This window comes from Ruditapes philippinarum, unplaced genomic scaffold (assembly GCF_026571515.1).
Source record: "Ruditapes philippinarum isolate M1 unplaced genomic scaffold, ASM2657151v2 ctg763_1_1_1_1, whole genome shotgun sequence".
Classification (NCBI taxonomy): domain Eukaryota; kingdom Metazoa; phylum Mollusca; class Bivalvia; order Venerida; family Veneridae; genus Ruditapes; species Ruditapes philippinarum.
Genome location: NW_026853799.1, coordinates 70,196 through 83,503, shown reverse-complemented (window position 1 = coordinate 83,503; position 13,308 = coordinate 70,196). Strand labels below are relative to the sequence as shown.

The window sequence follows — 13,308 nt, the reverse complement described above, 5'->3', positions numbered from 1 at the left end:
CACCTGGTTCAAACCGGAGCTTTAACTTTTTTGCTGCTTTTTTAAGCAAGACTGCCCGCTGTTATGAACATATTTTGAAAATTCTTTACATTATTACAGGTCCTGGCAGTCATTTTAGTAATGTAAAGATTTGCTGTACAATATTAAAAAGAAAATGTAATGTCTAAGAAATCAAGAAACTAAATTACTAGTTACGTTAAGTTTCTAGATAATGTTAAAAAATTGGCCTTACTGAAACTTGGTAATGTCTGTGCAAACTTGTGTTGCCCCAGACATGTGTACTTTCTACCACACAAGTAGAAATATTACTTAATTGTTTTTACCATATACTTTTCTTATTAGTTATCATAGGTTTGTTTCTAGAAATGTACAATTACTTGATCAAATGTTGCTTATAATTTAAGTGAATTTCAGATTATGTATTCAGAATAAATGGAGCTATTGATAAATAGATGTTTTTTGGCAAATATAAAACTCATGTTTTTTTGCCTCAAGATTGGAAAAACATTACTAATGTAGAGTTCAAGATACCCAAAGTATACCCTGCAACAATAAAACAGTTTTTGCTCATTTAAGTTTGTCTGTTTTAGTGTTAAAGTACTATCAAGCTTTTGTTTATAAACAAAAAGCTTGATAGTACTTTTACACTAAAACAGACAAACTTAAATGAGCTTGTCTGTTTTAGTGTTAAAGTACTATCAAGCTTTTGTTTATAAACAAAAAGCTTGATAGTACTTTAACACTAAAACAGACAAACTTAAATGAGCAAAAACTGTTTTATTGTTGCAGGGTATACTTTGGGTGTCTTGAACTCTACATTAGTTCAGTAACAATCATTATAATATTTCTAGACAAATTTCAGAAACAGACAAACCTTGGGAACAATGAAATATTTGTGGTTATGGCATTTCTACAAATTGATTTATTTAACATTAATTTTGATATGTTGACCATTAGTTTTGATCTATTGAACATAATTCAATTAAATGTTTGAAGATATTCATTTTCTCCCTCACATTTTTACAGATTAAACTGACAGGAACAAGCACTGTCTCAATAAGCTGTTATCTTTTATTGGCTATAAAATGGCAGAAAAGTTTTTTCATAAAAGGAAAATTGTAGTGGAGGGTATCCCCATTGTGCATTGAAATTTTCCTCCCTTATGGGTCGAAAATACGGAGTTGTTGGTTTTAGTAATACTTTCACAGCCAGTGGGTCAAGGGTATGATGCGTTGAGAAAAAACCCAACAACATGCTACAAGACTCCTGTCATTTCCCCAAGACAGTTCAGTTGACTTGTATTTTATTTTGTTTTCTCTCAATTTATGAACATCCAGGAAAGAATAAAATATATGGTAAAGTGCTTTCTTGTTTGTTGCAGAGGTGATAATTGTGTTAAAGTCCGTTGTTGAGTTTAGGGAACATATTTACAAGGAAATGCTAGAGAGTGCCATATATAAATTAGAATTAGGATAATGTATTGCTGGAACCAATAGGAAATCCATTAATTTCATACATAGTTTTTGGAAATTGAACATAAACAGGAATCTTTTAAACACCACCAAAATTATGATAACCTCAAGATGACCTTTCGGAAAGGATTTTACTTAAAAAGTATATTTTAAAGGCCTTAAAAATGAACGAACTACTGTTATGAAATTGATTTACCATACATTTTAAATGAGTGTTCATTTTCCAAATTTTTAAAATGATTTCCACCCTGAAATTTAGCAATTTAAAAGGCATGGTTATGTATTACAACTATGTTTATTTACTGATGTTGCATCGAGTAGCTTTACTTTTATGTAGTATATTATGAAATTTACACTAATTATGTTGAAAATAGACATGTTAACATAAAACAACCAAACTAAAGAGCTATCATTTACTGAAAGCAATAGATTTATCATGAAATTTTCCTGAAATTTGTTATACTTAAATAAAAGAGACATGATGCTGGGACTCTTATTGATGGGATAAATTATACATACTTTGGTTACCATTAATCTTCATACTCACCTGAAATTAATCATTTATTATCTATACTGTTATTATTATATTGTGTAAAGGCAGAATGTTAAGAGTGCTTTGTTCTTTTTGAAGGCATCATAAGACAATATCTTAATTTCATAATATACATAACACTATAAATATGGATTCCTCAATTCTATTAAGTGTATAAGTGTTAATTAGAGAATAATATTAGTAATTGTCCTTTGGTATTGCAATATTGTAATGTAAACAATGTTTGTATAATAATTTTGATGAGAATTATGCATCGATTGATAGTTAGTCAGAGTACTTTACTGAAGGCTTCAAATGAGTCTTCACATTTCTGTGGTGCTGCAGCAAATGATAATGTCTTTAAATAAATAACCTATGTGTCCAAAAAACAAACTTTATTCTCTAGAAGCACATATTATTTAAAATAACTTGTACTATTTAAGCTTGGTTTAATTTTTTACAGAGATCAATTATATTTTAAAGCTCCCCAATTGGTTTTAATGTTATTATTTATTATCTGTGAATATAAATGTTTTTATGAAAGAATATTTCAATGCCATTGTGATATATTTTCTACTTTATAGGTAAAGAAGCACAAATAAAAAAGATATTGCCAATGTCATAAAAGAGATCCACTTAGGTCAAAAAAGCATATTACAGTAAAAACATAAATTTTGAATTTGTTGCATATATTTTTATAATAAAAGTTGCCCTTTAAATGAAAAAGTCTGCAAAAGATAATAAAAAATAAACACAGAATATAATTGAAAATCAAATTCTATCAAGATATTTAACTCTTTTTAGTGAATTTGTTGTAATGCTTTTCATTTCATTTTTGATCATTTTCTGCACAATAAAAATCATTATTCCCGGAAACCAGAAAAAAAACTCCAATCCCTTTATGTAAAAAAACAAACTCACTGGAGTCCCTTTAATAACTCTTTATCCTGTTACGTGTCTGCACAGATCCTTCTAATACAACTAGTGCAGACCTAGATATTTCAGTTTATGTTTGTTTGTTGTTTTTTTTAGCTCACCTGAGCTTGCTCAGGGTGAGCTATTAGGATCGGTGAATGTCCGTCGTCCGTCCACAATTGCTTGTGAACACTCTAGTGGTCACAATTTTGAACCAATCATCATCAAACTTTTTCAGGATGCTTGTTTAGTCAATTGCTTGGATGAGTTCGAACATGGGTCATCTCTGATGAAAATCTAGGTCACAGGAGCTATAAATAGAAAAACCTTATGAACACTCTAGCGGTCACACTTTTTGAACCAATTATCATCAAACTTGGTCAGAATGCTTGTCTAGTCAATTGCTTGGATGAGTTCGAACATGGGTCATCTCTGATGAAAAACTAGGTCACAGGAGCTAAAAATAGAAAAACCTTGTGAACACTCTAGTGGTCACATTTTTGACCCAATCATCATCAAACTTGGTCAGGATGCTTATCTAGTTGATAGCTCGGATGAGTTCGAACATGGGTCATCTCGGATGAAAAAGTAGGTCACCGGAGCTAAAAATAGAAAAACCTTGTTAACACTCTAGCGGTCACATTTTTGACCCAATCATCATCAAACTTGGTCAGGATGCTTATCTAGTTGATAGCTCGGATGAGTTCGAACATGGGTCATCTCGGATGAAAAAGTAGGTCACCGGAGCTAAAAATAGAAAAACCTTGTTAACACTCTAGCGGTCACATTTTTGCATCAATCATCATCAAACTTGGTCAAGATGCTTGTCTAGGTGAAAGCTCGGATGAGTTTGAACATGGGTCATCTCGGATGAAAAACTAGGTCACAGGAGCTAAAAATAGAAAAACCATGTTAACACTCTAGAGGTCACAATTTTGCCTCAATCATCATCAAACTTGGTCAGGATGCTTGTCTAGGTGATAGCTCGCATGAGTTCGAACATGGGTCATCTCGGATGAAAAAGTAAGTCACCGGAGCTTAAAATAGAAAAACCTTGTTAACACTCTAGCGGTCACATTTTTGCATCAATCATCATCAAACTTGATCAAGATGCTTGTCTTGGTGATAGCTCGGATGAGTTCGAACATGAATCATCTCGGATGAAAAACTAGGTCACAGGAGCTTAAAATAGAAAAATATTGTTAAAACACTCTAGTGGTCACAATTTTGACTCAATTGTCATCAAACTTGGTCAGGAAACTTGTCTAGGTCATTGCTGGGAATAAATTGAACATGGGTCATCTCGGATGAAAAAGTAGGTCACCGGAGCTAAAAATAGAAAAATCTTGTTAACACTCTAGTGGCTACTGTTGTGATCCATATATTCTGTTAATTGGTCTGAAAGTTTGTTTTGATGATTTCTAAGTCAAGTTCGAACATGGGTCATCTTGGATGAAAAACTAGGTCACACCGCCCAAATATGGAAAAACCTTGTTAACATTCTAGTGGTCACATTTTCGACTCAATTATCGTCAAACTTGGTCAGGATGCTTGTCTAGGTAATTGCTTGGATGAGTTCGAAATCACATTTGGAACTAGGTCACCGGAGCTAAAAATAGAAAAATCTTGTTAACACTCTAGTTGCTACTGTTTTGATCCAAGTATCCTGGAAATTGGTCTGAAAGTTTATTTTGATGATTTCTAGGTCAAGTTTGAATATGTGTCACCTGGGTAAAAAACTAGGTCGCACTGCTCAAATATGGATAATCCTTGTTAACACTGTAGTGGTCACATTTTTGACTCACCTGTCATGAGACTTGGTCAGAATGCTTGTCTAGGTAATTGTTTGGATGAGTTTGATAAGTGGTGAGTGATCTAGGGCCATCATGGCCCTCTTGTTTAATATTCTGAAATAATTCCTACAAATGCATTCACAGTTTACTGGCTTGAAAAATGGAGTTTTTACCATAATATTGGCAACAGGTTAAACAATTGTGACTGATATTGCCTTTAAATAAATTTTGTTTGATGTTAGCATGAGTTCGAACTCATCCAAGCAATTACCTAGACAAGAAGAACTCCTTGCATGTATCAGTTTCAACATAAAAGAGTAAATCATAAAGTGTGGTGCTTATGGTAGATCAATCTATTATGTCTAATTTAATGCCAAATTTGATATCTAATTTCATGTCTAAATATGGAAACATTGGGAGAAAATGTGTCTGGTGTGTGCACATTTTGCATACAAATTGTAGATAATATTTTCCCATTTCTTATACCATATATAACAATTTGGCACATATTACAAACAATATGTCCCTGTAGATTAGTATTTAATGCTGAATTTTCTCAGCAAGAGCATTTTGTTTTAAATCGTATTTTCAAAGATTTCTGTGGTTTTCTACAAAAAAAAACAAACAACAAAAAAAAAAACAAAAAAAACTATAATCTATTACATTTGTATTTGATTCAAAATCATTTGAAGGTATGAATACAATACTTAACATTAAAGATTTAGCCAGGAATTTAAGCTATGAGAGATTATAATTGTCCTCCTCTCTTCTAAATTGTCAGGATGTCCAATATATGTAATCTTTAGGACACATTAGGACATAAAACAAGTAATCTCAAGGACATTTTAGAACACACAATGTATGTAATCATAAGTACATATTAGGACATAAATTTAATATATGTAATCATAAGTACATATTAGGACATAAATTTAATATATGTAATCAAAAGTACATATTAGGACATAAATTTAATATATGTTATCATAAGTACATATTAGGACATAAATTTTATATATGTTATCATAAGTACATATTAGGACATAAATTTTTTATATAAGTACATATTAGGACATAAATTTTATATATGTAATCATAAGTACATAAATTTTATATATGTAATCATATAAGTACATATTAGGACATAAATTTTTTATATAAGTACATATTAGGACATAAATTTTATATATGTAATCATAAGTACATATTAGGACATAAATTTTATATATGTAATCATATAAGTACATATTAGGACATAAATTTTTTATATAAGTACATATTAGGACATAAATTTTATATATGTTATCATAAGTACATATTAGGACATAAATTTTATATATGTAATCTTTAGGACAAATTAGTACATAAGTTTTATATTTGTAATCTTTAGGACAAATTAGGACATAAATTTTATGTATGTAATCTCAAGGACATAAAAGGACATACAATATATGTAATCTTAAGGACATATCAGGAAATACAAAATATATGTAAATATGTGTACACAAGGACACATTTAGTGCATTTTTTGTTTGTTAATATTTTTTTTACAAAATTATCATTATTCAGAGAAGTTTGTTTAACTCCATTTTATTCCTTAATTCCCTCCCTAGCAATTTTATTCAATTAGCTTGAATACTTGGGTATTCAAAAATTCTTTCTTTAATTTTAGACAATATTAACAAAGTTTTCCCATTTCTCATATTTTACTGCTTTTATATGTGGATATTTAGCTTTTAAATAGATTAGGATAGATTATGAATAATATTTCAACAGTTTAATGATTTCCGCTTCCAAGTGAAAGATTATCAACAGATAATGGGGTATTTATTATTGTTTTATTGTTTATTTCAATGATTGTTGGAGAGAACAAAACAGTTTTATAGCAGTTAAATTTTACATCCAACAAAAGAGAGATTTTAAATGTTATCAGAAACTTCTTTGACAAATTATTATGTATTTTGCCCTCTAGAAAACTCATCAAAATGTCTTGATATGTTTGTACAAGAGGATTATTAGTTTAAGTTTGAATAATAAACAATATAAATCAAGTTATGTGTTTGTCAAACAATTTTGTAAATAATTTATAACAGATTATGTCATGCAGAAATTATTTTTGGCATCCTTTGACATTCCTGGTCAGATGCTCCAATCATGTACTAACTAGAGTTTCTTCAGTCAAAATTTTGTGACACTTATTAGTTAAAATACTAACATTATATAATTATATTACCTATTAAATTCAAAAATGCACAAAATATGCACTTTAACAGAAAAAATGAAATGGGATATAAGTGTCCTAAGGACACTTTTCTTGTTAAAACATGACCGTGTCAGTGTGACAATTCTTTAAGCCCTAACCAAAAGAAGGAAAGAAATCTAATCTTAAAAGTTATTTGGTTTGGATGATGTTGTTCATGTCTGGAAGGGAACAAGTCGGGTCAATGTCTCTTTTTTTCACAACCCTTCCCTAGGATAAAGAGATCTTTGAAAGTAATCAGCTTTTTGCAGATTGATTCTTCCATGTGATGATTTAGTGAAGAAAGCAAACTAGTCTGTAATGCAATCTTTACAGCAAACAATAGTACAAATGTGCTGGTAATGAGTTCATATTTTTGTTGATTTATATACGATGATTAAATAGGAAACTGAAAAAATGAATATTCAATAATAAATTTGTCAATTCATTAAATGAAACTTTTTGTTTAGAATGACATTTGCTATAAATATTAGACAAAGATATTTTCCTTAAATACATCATAAAGACTTGTTGTTCATTATGTTTTAATTGTGTAAATATTTTATCAGGTGTTCAATAATGATAGGAAATTACCTGTATTATAGAAATGTCTGTAAATAATTTTGAGGTTTTTGCAGCAGGTTTTTTCCACATGTTCTGACATTCCTACAGCCAGCACTGATGACTTTTCAAGTGTTTTTCGAAGACAGAAGTATATATAAGTGTGATGAGCTTTTGCCACCAGTTTAGAGCAAGGTCAGAACAATGAATAAGTCTTACTAGTGATGTTCCGATTGTTGCAAGTCGCCGATAATCAGTTACTGTTATGTAAATCGACAATAATCGATTCACAAAAATTTGTTCCGCGACGACGTCGAAAATATTTGAAGTATCAAAGGGAATTAATTCTGACAGTAATTTTCTTTTAGGAACACCTCGCCGATCGCAAAAAAATATCTCAGAGACAATTTGGAGTTGAACAGGATCAATAAGTGATGTAAACAATAGTAATATAATGTGATGTGAATGTTATTATTTGACATCTATTGAAAAATAAAATCTATTCCGTAAAATTATGACTATATAAGGTTAAAACTGTGTTGAAAAGTTCTAAATGAAGTTCATGTTACTAATTATAATCAAGTGCCTTTGGATGAAATGTCACTTCCCTATTTCTTTTTAACGCAACTTTATCCGAAAAGTTATCGATTATGTCCCATCCAACTGAACCGATGATCGATTGGGACAAATTTCATCTGATTTCCATTACTAAGTCTTACTACCATATGCATAGTCTTGACCATCCAGGCTCTCTATACTGTTGGCTGATTTTAACTGTAAAGTCTCATTTTAACATATGTCTAAAATTAAAAAATTTTAATGAAAAGTGGTGCGTCCGTTGCCGATTGGTTAAGGTTGTTGTCTTCAAACCACTTGCCCCTTGACTGGGTTCATATCTTAAGACAGAGACTTTGAATTCTTCCATGTGAGGAAGCTATCCAGCTAGCTTAAGAGGTTCTACTGAGGTGCCCTTTTGTGCCTGAAATAATGCACGGCAGAGCACCTGACATCTTCCTTTACAACTAAACCTGGAAAATCACAATATGACCTATACTGTACTGATGGGACATGAAACCCAACAAAATTTAAAAAAAACATAGATTAAAAAAAGGGGAAAGTTTTAAAAATTGAAGCTTGACAAGTTTATTGAAGAAAATCAAGGGCTATGTTTCGAGAATATCCTTTGATAAGAGAATTGTTCTGTGTTGCCAGTGTTCTAATATTATATGATATTTTGATCACATTATATGTATACTTCAATACCAGTATCTGTGGCATCTCTACATTTTGTAAGTTGTCTCATTTCTGGAAGGTTTATTAACCAAGTTATGGCAATTCTTGTCAGAAAAGATGTACAAAAGCCATAATCAAATATGGTATACTCTATAGTGTAAATCTATATTTGATGCCGAGTTTTGGAATAAAGCTAAATTGATTTTATATTAATAGTATCTATATCACTCAGAATACAAGTTTCTTGGGGAAAAGTTTGGGGCATTGTTTTGCCTAATTTACTTGATTATTTTTTATGTTGTCCAGGAGAGAAATATATGTACATGAAAATTATATAGACATGTATATTAGGCATACATGTAGTATATACATGTACTGGTATATAAAATTGTAGGCATAGACTTGTTCTAACATAATGATGATCTATTGAAGAGAGTGATTAGTTTAATAGAAAACACTAATACAAATGTGGTAGTGTGTTGCTGAAAAGATACATTAGTCATATATTGGTATAGGACAGTCAAATATATTCTGACTCAAAAATATAATGAAATCACAAACTTCCAAAGACCCACTTTTATTTAGCACTCAATTAAGCATATAATTATGCCCCCTTTTCAAAAAAAGGGGGTATATTGCTTTGCACTTGTCGGTCCGTCGGTCCGTAGACCAAATGGTTTCCGAGTGATAACTAAAGAACCCTTAGGCCTAGGAACTTCAAACTTGGTATGGTGATTGGTCATGACAAGTAGATGACCCCTATTGATTTTGGGGTCAAGGGGTCAAAGGTCAAGGTCACATTGACCTTGTAAGCAAAAACGGTTTCCGATCAATAACTAAAGAACCTTAAGGCCTAGGAACTTCAAACTTGGTATGGTGATTTGTCATGATCAGTAGATGACCCCTATTGATTTTGGGGTCAAGGGGTCAAAGGTCAAGGTCACATTGACCTTGTAAGCAAAAACGGTTTCCGATCAATAACTAAAGAACCTTAAGGCCTAGGAACTTCAAACTTGGTATGGTGATTTGTCATGATCAGTAGATGACCCCTATTGATTTTGGGGTCAAGGGGTCAAAGGTCAAGGTCACATTGACCTTGTAAGCAAAAACAGTTTCCGATCAATAAGTAAAGAACCCTAAGGCCTAGGAACTTCAAACTTGGTATGGTGATTTGTCATGATCAGTAGATGACCCCTAACGATTTTGGGGTCAAGGGGTCAAAGGTCAAGGTCACATTGACCTCTTGGGTAAAAACGGTTTCCGATCAATAACAAAAGAACCCTTAGGCCTAGGAACTTCAAACTTGGTATGGTGATTGGTCATGATCAGTAGATGACCCCTATTGATTTTGGAGTTAAGGGGTTAAAGGTCAAGGTCACATTGACCTTGTAGGTAAAAACGGTTTCCGATCAATAACGAAAGAACCCTTAGGCCTAGGGACTACAAACTTGATATGGTGATTGGTCATGATCAGTAGATGACCCCTATTGATTTTGGGGTCAAGGGGTCAAAGGTCAAGGTCACATTGACCTCTTAGGTAAAAACAGTTTCGGATCAATAAATAAAGAACCCTTAGGCCTAGGAACTTCAAACTTGGTATGGTGATTGGTCATGATCAGTAGATGACCCCTATTGATTTTGGGGTCAAGGGGTCAAAGGTCAAGGTCACATTGACCTGTTAGGTAAAAGCAGTTTCCGATCAATAACTAAAGAACCCTTAGGCCTAGGAACTTCAAACTTGGTATGGTGATTGGTCATGACCAGCAGATGACCCCTACTGATTTTGGGGTTAAGGGGTCAAAGGGAAAGGTCACATTGACCTTGTAGGTAAAAATGCTTTCCGATCAATAACTTAAGAACCCTTAGGCCTAGGAACTTCAAACTTGGTATGGTGATTGGTCATGACCAGCAGATGACCTATTGTTTTTAGGGTCAAGGGGTCAAAGGTCATGTAACATTGACCTTGTAGGTAAAAACGGTTTTCTGATCAATTAACTAAAAACGCTTAGGCCTAGGAACTTCAAACTTTGTATGATGATTGGTGGTGACCAGCAGATGACCCCTATTGAGTTTTGGGTCAAGGGGTCAAAGGTCAAGGTCACATCGACCTTGTAAGTAAAAACGGTTTCTGATCAATAACTTAAGAACGCTTAGGCCTAGGAACTTCAAACTTGGTATGGTGATTTTTCATGACCAGCAGATTACCCCTTTCGATTTTGGGATCAAGGGTCAAAGGTCAAGGTCCCATTGACCTTGTAAGTAAAAACGGTTTCTGATCAATAACTAAAGAACACTTGGGCCTAGGAACTTCAAACTTGGCATAGTGATTGGTCATGATCAGCAGATGACCCCTATTGATTTTGGGGTCAAAGGTCAAGGTCACATTGACCTTGTATGTTAAAACGGTTTCAGATCAATAATACAAGAACCCTTAGGCCTAGGAACTTCAAACTTGGCATGGTGATTAGTCATGACCAGCAAATGACCCCTATTGATTTTGGGGTCAAGGGGTCAAAGGTCAAGGTCACATTGACCTTGTTAGTAAAAACGGTTTCTGATCAATTAAGTAAAAACGCTTAGGCCTAGGAACTTCAAACTTTGTATGATGATTTGTCTTGACCAGCAGATGACCCCTATTGAGTTTTGGGTCAAGGGGTCAAAGGTCAAGGTCATGACCAGTAGATACTTGATAACCCTTATTAATTGTTTGATCACTGGGTCAGAAGTCATGCATAATTACCTTATCACATGAATAATTGGCTGCTGATAGGGGGCATACATGTTTTACAAACATATCTTGTTTATTTATCATTTCAACCCCCTCCCCATTGTTTATTTAATCAAACATTTTGAAAAGATATTAATGATAGGGTGCAATAATTATTGTCATTACCATGGTGTATCAATTTAAAAATTACAGGAAATTTTGTTACGAATTGCAGACAATTTTGTTAAAAATTGCAGGAAATTTTGTTAAAAATTGCAGGAAATTTGTAAAGAAAAATTAAATGCTCCATAAAAAAGAAAATCAGACTTGTTCTAATTAATTCCAACTATATTAAGAAAGTAAAATAGGATTTTTATACTTCCATTCTCAATCTTTTAATGAAAAGAGAAGAACAAAAATATCCTTTGTGAGACAATTTACCTGGGATTAATATTGCTGTATGATGTTGTGGTGCATGCTGGGCTCCATGTTGTGTTAATAATACATTATGTTTTATATCTTACATCATCAAAGTCACATACCTGATATCTTATCAAAGTAACTGAAATATTATCTTGTGTGCAGTAAGTGTAAACATAACTAAGCTTGTTTGTGAAATAAGTTCTTGCAACTTTATAATATAGCTCACTTTTAAGTTCTGGAATCTACCACTATTGTTGACATACAAGGAAACCTAGGTCAAAGGTTATATATAATGATTTTTTTCTAAGCTCAATCTCAGATCTTAGGTTTTTGATTGGTCAGAAACTAGCATAGAATGTTCACTGACCAATGAAAATCCTTAAATAATATAAGTCAGAAACCACAGACACTTTGGACTTTTTGATTCTTGTAGAAATAGTTTGAAGATAAAGACAGATGCCCCATTTGTATAAAAATGTTAAGAAAAATTTAGTGACGGTAAACATACGAAGTTTAGGGGGGGTATATAGGAGTCAGCTTGTCGGTCGGTCCGTCGGTCGGTCCACATCATGGTTTCCGGATGATAACTAGAGTTTGGAATGAGGTATTGTAATCAAACTTGGTATATAGCAACCTTATGTGGAAACTCCGGTTGGTATTGCATTTGGATCCCCTGGGGTCAAGGTCACCATTACTAAAAATAGAAAAATGGTTTCCTGACAATAACTAGAGTTAGAAATGAGATATTGTTATCAAACTTTGCGTATAGCAAGCTTATATGAAGACCTGGGTTGGTATTGCATTTTGGCCCCCTGGGGTCAAGGTCAAGGTCACCGTTACTAAAAATAGAAAAATGGTTTCCGGACAATAACTTGAGTTAGGAATGAGATATTGCAGAGCAACAGATAAGGTGCGTATTTGCTTATTTACGCAATTAATTTTATAAAATACGCAATTGATGTTTTAAGAATGCGTATCAAAACCCATTTAAAAAAATAAAATATGCAATTGTCTTAAAAACACGTGCGCATTGTCATTTTGATCACCGCAAAATTAATCTGTCGTATGCTCGTAGTTTTGGACAAATTATATAGATATGCATGCTATCTGAAGATTCCCGAATAAATGCTAACTAATCAACGGTCTCCGGTCTTCGACGGTCCCCGGTCTCCAAAGACCGACTAAGCCATATCAATAAAGCATGAGACCGTCGATTTGTCTACTCAGGTCGACGGTCTTTACAGACCGGCAGAGACCGTTGATTTTGCGGAGACCGTCAATAAGTAGGTCCCAGCTGTATCAATAGACGCTTTGAAAGCAATATGGCGTCATACAAAAGGGAAAATGATTTGAAACAAAACAGTCGTAAATAATAAAAAATCAGTCAGAAAACGAACTTGTTAAAACTATTATGAAATATAACATGAGCATTT

The 13,308-nt window shown here is 32.8% G+C and overlaps 1 protein-coding gene across 1 annotated transcript in view; it reads left to right on the top strand.

Moving 5' to 3' along the window:
* The window catches only part of LOC132737928 (thrombospondin type-1 domain-containing protein 7A-like), a gene marked incomplete at its 3' end in the record, with an annotated part of 121,112 nt that overhangs the window by 53,427 nt on the left and 54,377 nt on the right, over positions 1 to 13,308 (top strand). The gene's annotated exons all lie outside the window — the stretch shown is intronic.